Genomic DNA, 8084 nt, shown 5'->3' on the forward strand with positions numbered 1-8084 from the left:
ATACTATTAATTTCTCTTAGTTCAATGAAAAGAAAGGTTTGTGCTAATATTGTCTGGACAAACTAAATGCCGATACCTTGTACTTTGAGTAACTAATTTAAAGAAAACAATATTCGGGGCTGGGGATTTAGCTCAGCGGCATAAGCACCTGCCTTGCAAGCAGGCAGTCGAGTTTGATCCCCGGTTCCGATAAAAAAAAAAAGAAAAGAAAAGAAAACAATATGCAATGTATTAACCATTCCTACCCTCTTGTCTCGTTTTTAATTTTTTTTCTCTTTAAAATTAAAAAAGAAAAGAAAGTTTGGCCCTGGAAAGACCTCAGCAAAAGAACTTTGCCTATTATTATCCAGAAGGGAATACAGATCCAAACATTTCCAAGTGACAGGACCAAAATCCAAAGCTTGTTATTCAGGATCAAGTCCTCAGTCCACTTCACTTTCTACTAAATCCTCATTCATTGGATGCCAATTTCTTCATCTCAAGAGGTTATGATCACCCTTTTAAAATAATATTCCCTGTCTCACAGGATTATGAAGATTACAGGAAATATGGTATGTGAGCTAATTTACCTTGCGGCATAGTACCTACAGGCCCAGAGATGAGATCTGACAGCACTTAGGGAGTTAATAGCACCAAGCAAAAGTACTGTATTACAGGTTATTGCATCATCCAAACTCTGTTTCTCCTGAAGTTCAGCCTGACTATATTATTATATGGGCGTCAATCCTAACACTCCCTGAGAAATATCAGTACAATCTACAACGTCCCGTTACTGACAAATGACCAGGAGACTTCAACTGATCATCACAACACTGTGTTCACCTCCTGCTCTGAATGATAGGTGCTAACCCCAGGCAGACAAGAGTTCATTATCAGGCAGCGTAGAGTTGTACACAGCCCATGAAAGTGTTTTGGACTATAAGGTAAGTTTTAAAATAGCGAATTTTTAAACTAAATACATTAGAATCCAGATTTCCAGCATAGACAGAGACCTTGCTGTGTTGCCCAAGGTGGCCTTGGAACTCCTGGACCCCTCCTGCCTCAGCTTCCCAAGCAGAGGAGATAAACAACATCCATCCCCATGACCAACTAAACTGTTGCCTCCAAATGTGTGAATGCTCCCCAAGTCACTGAGCCCCATCTCACTCGTAACAGCACAGATTAGGCACTGGACTTGGAGCCACCTGAGGTGGACATCACATATGAACCATATGATACCTGGGAAATGACATTTAACCCCAAGCTGTAAGCGGCTCATGTGTTAAGTGGGGATACTACCTAACTCACAGAACTATGACAATTCAAAATAAATGTGAAAGCAATTGACAATGACTGAAATATAAGTGCATAACCATTTTAAACTCTACACAAAGTCAAATGTACTGACTTCTGAGTCAAAACTTTTTTTTTTTTTTTTGTACCAGGGATTGAATTTACGACCTCACATTTGCCAGGCAGGCGTTTATGCCACTGAGCTAAATCCCCAGCCCAAGTCAAAACTTCTTAAAAGCCAATTATGGTAGCACACACCCACAATCCCAGCACTTGGGAGGCTGAGAGAAGGATCATTGTGAGTTCAAGACCAGCTTGGGCTACAAAGTGAGCTCAAGGCCAGCCTAAACTGCAGAGTGAAACCTTATTTCAAAAAGACCAAAACAAACAAATAAACTTCTTGGGGGCTAGGGGTTTAGCTCAGATGTACAAGCACCTGCCTGGCAAGTGTGAGGTCATGAGTTCAACCCTCAGTACCAGGAAAAAAAAAATCATCCACAAACAAACAAACAAACTTTAAAAACTTCAAACTCACAGAAAACAGGGCACCTCCAGTCAGGAAAAATGTAAGGTGACAGAATTCCTTGCCATATGATGATTTGTATTTCTCACTGTGTCTTTTAACAGTAGGGCTTATACATCAGAATAACATTTCAAACATGTTCTCTCAGACATAAATCCACTGAAGTGCAACCGTTTCTTTCAAGTCTTCAGTGGAATCAATAAGCAATACAAGGGGCTGGGGATTTAGCTCAGCGGCATAAGCGCCTGCCTTGAAAGCAGGCAGTCATGAGTACGATCCCCGGTACCGACAAAAAGAAAAAAGACAAAAAAAAAAAAAAAAAAAAAAAAAAAAACAAGCAAGCAATACAAAACCCCTCACCACAAAGAAATATATTTGAAGTGACAGATTAGAGCCAGGTGTGCTGAACCTGGCACTTTGGGAGGCTGAAGCAAAAGGACTGCAAATTTGAACCCAGTCTAGGCAATTCAGCACTCTGACAAGACAGTGTCTTTAAAATACAGAAAAGCTGACAGCCCGAAGTGGAGCAAGCAATCCCTCTAGCTCAGCTCCATCAGCTGCATAAACTCAAGAAGTTTCTGGTTTTTGTTTGTTTTTGGTGCTGGGGCTCTGAGCACACTAAGCATACACTCAAACACAAAGCTATACCCCAGTCCTCAAGGAAAGAGCCTAACTTCTCTGCAAGAGGTTATGTATCTTCTTTGTTAGAAGACAGCCTAGTTTCCTTAGGTGTTAAGACCAGGATTCTACAATACTTTCTCATATAGAAATAAGTGAGATAAAACATTAGCAAACTGCTGGCACACAATGAGCACACATCAGCCACTGAGATCACTGTTTCCTTCTTTAAGGAATTCGACCTGAGCTCCTAAAGTCCTTTACCACAGTTCACCTGCACACACAGCTCCCCCACCAGACTGCCAACAACCTCCCCAACCTCCGGGCAGAGAACTGGTTTTACTCCTTTTTGTATCCACAGGGTCTAACAGTCTGCCTGGTGATGTTGAATGAATCAGAGATTCTCAAAGCTGTTTACTAACAGAAGAACTGAGTAGAAATTAAAATTTCCTTCTACTGCCCTGCACTTGAACCTTAACTGACTCGACTCCACTGGCCCTTGACTTTATTGCAGGCTGGCTGAAAGCAGTAATGACTTTACTTAGCCTAGAAACTCATTCACCACTCTAAAACCATACTCCAGGAATTACACCTTTGCAGCCTGTAGCTATCATTTCAGGTTGAACAACCCTTATCCAAAATGCTTGGGATCAGATGTGTTTCTCAGAATTCAGATTTGAGAATATCTGTGTAAACTTTACTGGATGAACATCACAAATTCAAAATCCAAAATGTGAAACTATCACTCAAAAAAGTTTCAGATTTTAAAAACTATATGCTGGACCGGGTAACAAAAGCAAAGCAGGAAGCGTCACAGTGCCAGATTTGAAATTATACTGCAAAGCTACAGCAATAAGAACAGCGCAGCAGTCGCACAAAAACAAGACATACGGGTCAATGAAACAAAATATAGGGGGCAGAAACAACTCCGGGCACATTCAGTTATTTGATTTTTGACAAAGGGGCCCAAAGCATACAATATAACCTCTTTAATAAACGGCGCTGAAAAAAACTGGCTATCCTCATGCAGAAGATAGAACCTATATTCATATATCTCACTAAGCTAAACTAAAGCCAAAATGAATCAAAGATCTCAGTGTTAAAACAAAAACAATACTGGAAGACAAAACAGGTAAAACTCTTAAAAACACAGGTGTAGGCAAGGCTTTCTGAACAGAAATAATACTAAGAGGGGCTGGGGATTTAGCTCAGCGGCATAAGCACCTGCCTTGCAAGCAGGCAGTCGTGAGTTCGATCCCTGGTACCAATAAAAACGAAAAAGACAAAAAAAAAAGAAATAATACTAAGAATAAACAAATGAGATTGTATTAAATTAAAAAGCTTCTGCACAACAAAGAAAACAGTGAAAAGACAACCCACAGAATAAGAAAAATATTTTGCAAACTATTCCTCACTCACACAGAGGACTAACATCAAGACTATATATATATATACATATATATATATCCATCCATCCATATATATATATATCCATACATACATATCAAGAAAAGCCCCTCCTCCACAAAGTCTGCTGAAAGAAGTAATAACTTGTTTACTTAGGCTAGAAACTCATTCACCACTCCAAAAACATGTCAAACGGGGCTGGGGATTTAGCTCAGCGGCATAAGTGCCTGCCTTGCAAGCAGGCAGTCGTGAGTTCGATCCCTGGTACCGATAAAAACGAAAAAGACCAAAAAAAAAAAAAAAAAAAAAAAAAAAAACCATGTCAAACGTAGGCAAATGAACAGACACTTCACAGAAGTACAAACAGCCAATAAATATATGAAAAAAAGGTTCAACATTGCTAGTCATTAGAGAAACACAAATTAGAACACTGACATACCATCTTACTCCAGAAAAAAGGCCATCACCAAGAAATTAAATCATAACAAATTATTACTACAATTTGAGGCTGCAGAGAAGGAACCTTTATACATTACTGGTGGGAATGTAATTAGTACAACCACTATGGAGATTAGTGTGGAGATTCCTCAAAAAACGAAAAATAAAAAATAAAACTAAATTTCTAAAAATAGAAATTCCAACTACTGCCTTTCTAGATATCTACATGTTAAAGTGATACATGTATTCCCATGTTTTTGGCACCTCAATGTATAACAGCTAAACCCTGGAAGCAGCCTATATGTCCAACCACAAATGAATAAATAAAATGTGGTATTTACATACAATGGAGTACTACTCTGCCATAAAGGAGGATAAATGAGTTATTTATAAGAAAACAGATGTACCTTGAGACAATAAATAGTGAAATAAATCAGACATACAAGCTTAAATAACATACGGTTTCTCTTACACAAGAAATCTAAAGTATAAATAATTTCAAGAGCAAATAAAAGATAATAGATCTTTTGTAAATGGGAAGCAAGCCAAGAGCTGGAGGTGGGGGAGAGGAAGTAAAAAGAATTGAGTACATGCACCAACTCCCCAAGATGAATGTAATCATTATGTACTACAAACATGTACTAATAAAAATGTTTTATTAAAATTTTTTTAAAGTTTCAGACTTCACAGTATTATGGATTTGGGATTAGGGATGCTCAAATTATCCCAGGCACTTTGCCCAAATTAGGTTATTAAACATTTACAATACTCTTGCAATGTCAATATGATTCCCCCATTCAATTTCTAGTTGAAAAAAATGAGACAAACTTGCCAAAATTACTCATCTAATAAGAGAAAGGACAGGAACTGAATCTAGTCTACATTTCTTCTGAACAAATTGTCTTCTTTGTTCATTCAAAACAGAAATGACACATCTACAACCTCTTCCCTTGGGACATTACAATCTTAGCTAACTTTAAAGAATTTTCTGTACCATTCATTTTAACATTTATGTTTTTCTCTCCTGTAAAGTTTTTTCGTTACGTACTCCTAGAAAGACAACTACAGTACTGAGAATGAAGGCAAGACAAGGAATGGGAAATGCTCAGATTTGGGCATCAGAGAGAGGTGGGCTTTATTTCCTGGTTTTCTCATACCAGCGATATATGTAGCCTGAGTCTTCCTAACCTGTAAATTGATGTTAAAATTACTAAACAAGAGAAACTCACATATAATATGTAGTGAATACTAAAGTTTAATTTACCTCATATTATGAAGCACTTCTAAACCATATCTCACCTCTCAGAAGTTAACACACTGTATTACTATTGTATCACACACAAAAAATTCTGTGTATTTATCACTCCTTGTTAGGATGATTAATTTCCTTATCCCATACAGCAAGCCTGTATTTTATTTGTCTCTAAATTGTCAAATGAGATATCGGGCGTATATCCATAGTTGGTAAATGTTTACTAAATGAATATCTAATATTTATTGGATTCTAAATAAGCAAGAAGTCCCTTTCAAGCTAGGATTGTCCCAAATCAATTGAGGAGGGCCACTTCAGGCAGTTCACAGGTACCCCCTGAATAGGCAAAAACAGAGAAGCTTCCAAGTGCGGCAGAGAGTAGCCTACCAAAAAAAAAAAAAAAAAAAAAAAAAATTAACATAGAAAAGAAAAAAGGTGATTTAAAATCCTACCTATCTAGAATAAGGGGTCACAGTGGGGATCTCTGTAAACATAACTGGAAAGACAGCCAGATCAGGAGTGGAGAGGAGGAGGAGTGCAGTGTGGCACACACAGTAGTTGAAGAAGTTGAACATAGAGCTGAATGGAAAAAGGGGCTACTGGCAAGCCTCCCGACCCAGGCAGGCAACTTGCAGGTGTGTAAACTGAAAAAGATGAAAACAATTATCACTTTATCAAGAACTCTTTAGCGCACCCAGAGTACCTCCTGTGGGCTCATAAAACATGAAGAAACCAACAAGGTGCCTCTTTTTTCTGCTCCAGTGGGTTTTAACATCCACTTGTCAAAACAGAATGAGAATGCTGACTCCTTAAACTGATACTCTTTCATTTAACTGTTCATACCTGGGAAACTTTTGAACTTTGCTGATTTTGGTTTATAACAATACGGAAGTTTTGCACAGTGCTAGGTACCGTGACAACATTCAAAAATTACTTGCGCTCTTTCAGAATAAAGTTTTAACCAACTTCTCAGTCGATTTTGGGGTCTCTGGTGAAAGTCACACCCTTGTTTAAACTATAACCTTTTTCTGGCTTATCCTCAAACAGCCCTGGCCACTCCCATAAACAAAAAAACAAAAAGACATAAAGTTCTAGCAGAACTCTACGTAAAAAAGGATCTGAGAGGCTGTTTACCTCTTTGGGGGGTTGGAAGAACGGGCACCAGGAAACAGTAACTACACCAGCAATCCTTTAAAACTTGATTTCAAATTAGGACGATAAGTGCACCTAGATAATGCTGGGCACAGGGCCAGAAACTGCCGGGGCCAAGTGCACGCACACCCTCACTCTCACTCTATCAGGACCACTGACTGCTCCTTTCCCAAACAACACAGCCAGTTGTCAGGGTCGGGGCGCCTCCGATTCTGGAAAGGGCCAAGAAACTGATGCTCCCAGGCACCGAGCGAGGGCCTGATAGGCGTCCCGCTGGGCAGTACCGAGAGTGGGTCTGTGAGGGGGTCGCCAGAACCCGTGGGTGGACGAGCTAGCGACTGGGGCAACCTTTACCTGAAGCCGCTTCCACACTATGGGCCGAGTCGGCCCCCGGGCACGTTCCGGAGGAGAGGGCCCTGCTCCCCGTCTCCCGGTCCTGCCCCGAACTCTACACTCTCAGGATCCTGAAGGACCGGTGTTCCTATCGGCCTGCTCAGCTGCTGCTTCCCGGGCTCGCCCTCATGCCCCGGATGCTCGCTGCAGCCAGCCGGCTGAGACTCAATCCTGTTAACCTGAGTCGCGCCACGACCCGGAACCGCACCCCCGCGCACCGGAAGTCCCCGACTGAGAAGGAGCCTCTGGCCTGGGACGCAGTGCGCAAGCCCCAGTGCCGGGAGCAAGAAGAGGCGCCTTCTCGGGGGGCGGAGCGGGGCCGGGCAGGAGGTTGTGCGCCTGCGCGCAGGTTCTCAGCCCCCTGCAGAGGCGTGGAGATTGGCGAGTTCAGGCAAAGTAAGTTAGTGCCTGGACTTACCTGGGGCAGAAATCAATGTTAGGGATCTCTGTCAAATATTTCTCCCTATTTCTATAGAGAAAAGTTCCCAGTTCATCCAGAAATGGGTGACTAGGCCGCTTACCCTCTGGGGTTCAGCAGGGCGAGGTAGTACTCACTTATAATCCTAGCTATTCTGGGGAATGAGGCAGGAGGATGGAAAATTTGAGGCCAGCTCAGACGATTTAGTGAGGCCCTGACTAAAAATACAAAGGCTTTAAATGCTGGAAATGTTCAGTGGTAAAGCACTTGCCTAGTGTGTGCTGAGCCCTAGGTTCAATCCACCCCCTCCATCCCCCTACCCCCGCAACAGGAGCCCAGGCATGAGTTCAAATACCAACTCTAACTTTCTGGCTGTCTTAGGACGCTATGCTTTCCCTTTCTGAGACTCAGCTTTCCTACCCATAACAGTCCCAACTGTACAGAGAATAGCTGTGAGAACTGAATAGGACCATGGATGGTGCTTGGAAAATATTCATGTTGGGGCTGGGGATTTAGCTCAGTGGCATAAGCGCCTGCCTTACAAGCAGGCAGCCATGAGTTTGATCCCCGGTACCGATAAAAATAAAAAAGACAAAAAGAAAAATAGTCAT

The 8084-nt window shown here is 41.3% G+C and overlaps 1 protein-coding gene across 10 annotated transcripts in view; it reads right to left on the minus strand.

Moving 5' to 3' along the window:
* Mapkap1 (MAPK associated protein 1) overlaps nucleotides 1–7277 on the minus strand; it is a 233627-nt gene extending 226350 nt beyond the window's left edge. For 3 of the 10 annotated variants that reach the window (XM_063227611.1, XM_063227617.1, XM_013153477.3), the window contains exon 1: nucleotides 7017–7276. The gene's annotated coding sequence lies outside the window, so the exon portion shown is untranslated. Of the gene's footprint in view, nucleotides 1–5962; nucleotides 6155–7016 lie in introns of all 10 variants that reach the window. The other 7 variants (XM_063227626.1, XM_063227624.1, XM_003470770.5 and 4 more) reach the window with 4 other exon arrangements.
* Nucleotides 7278–8084: the final 807 nt, after the last annotated feature.

This window comes from Cavia porcellus, unplaced genomic scaffold (assembly GCF_034190915.1).
Source record: "Cavia porcellus strain 051 isolate PalLab524CR breed Dunkin Hartley unplaced genomic scaffold, mCavPor4.1 scaffold_1, whole genome shotgun sequence".
In the NCBI taxonomy this organism is placed as follows: domain Eukaryota; kingdom Metazoa; phylum Chordata; class Mammalia; order Rodentia; family Caviidae; genus Cavia; species Cavia porcellus.